Below are 1,316 nucleotides of genomic sequence, written 5' to 3' on the forward strand. Positions count from 1 at the left end.
AGGGGGAGGGGTAGATAACAGTGTGAGTCAACAAGACCTACTTTATGGGAGCCCTGTGGAAGGTGCCTTTTTAGTTATTGTGGTTTTACGTCTCCCTTGGACTCATTGAGATGTCTAAAGATCTCTCACAGGGAAAAAAAAGTTGGGGGTTGCTTTCAGTGCAGAGCACTGATATATTGAAATTCAGAAGTGCTCATGCTGCATTCTGTGCTAGGGCGACACGTGGGTTACTGATCCTTTGGATGGGACAAAAATCACTCTTTCTCTATCAATGCCTTGCGGAAACTTCGTATCATGTCCTGATGCAGCATCCTCAGCAAACCTCTTCAAACACTTTGTGCCTGAAGTGAGTCTGCAGCAACGAGGAGCCAGCTGAAGACAGCCATACTGAATGCTGGGCTGTGATTCACTGTCACATGAGCTAATTTGTTTTCAGGGGTGTGTGTCAGTGTGGCGTGCCGCCCATGTAGCTCTGTAATACTTAGTTCAGCTTTCCAGGTTTCCAAACAGTACTTGTACTCATGTGACTTCCTTCTCAACTCCAGCTTCATCACATTAAGTATATTCAAATGAGTCAGGTACGTAATTTGAGTCCCCTTATCTGCAAAACAGGGAAAGTACTGGAGAGAAAGCTTGTGATGTCTAGTTTGAAAAGTGCATGGCTGTGGAGAGCAAAGTAAGTGCCACATACTTACTGCAAGACATTTATAAAAACTTTTAATTACTGGAGTGATGAAGTCATATGATAAGCCAATAATTTTACTTTGAGATAACTTAGTTTCATAAAACTTAACTAGGCTGCTATGCAAGTCTCTAGACCAAGAACATGCTGGTTTTAGTTTGAATAGCTATCTTATTCATACTAAATGACAGCGACTACTCATCTTAGTAGTACAATTTTAATTACCCACTAATGAGAATGTTTTATTTAACTAGTTGTTCTCCATGCCTCTTCATCTGCTTTTTAGATAAATTTAATAAAACTAACTTTATTTTTTAATTAACTTTCCATTAACGTTCACAGGCGTGTTCTGGTGACAGGTAAGACATAGCTGTACCTCTTGTTGATGAGGTTTCAACTAATACTTGCCAATATAGCTTTATTGTGCAGTTTGTACTTTGCACATTTCTGCTCTTAGAGTAAGCAAAGTTAGGTATAAAACTCATGTGAAACCAGGGGAATAGGTTAATGAGATGTCCCGATTGTATCAGTTTTAGTCTCTCCCAAATCCCCTTATCTGTTAGCTAATCAAATAGAGATAAAACAATTACTCTTTTACCTTTTTTTTTTTTTTTTTTTTTTTTTTTTTTTTTGG

The sequence above is a fragment of the Aptenodytes forsteri genome, unplaced genomic scaffold, assembly GCF_000699145.1.
Source record: "Aptenodytes forsteri isolate BGI_AS27 unplaced genomic scaffold, ASM69914v1 Scaffold56, whole genome shotgun sequence".
Lineage (NCBI taxonomy): Eukaryota > Metazoa > Chordata > Aves > Sphenisciformes > Spheniscidae > Aptenodytes > Aptenodytes forsteri.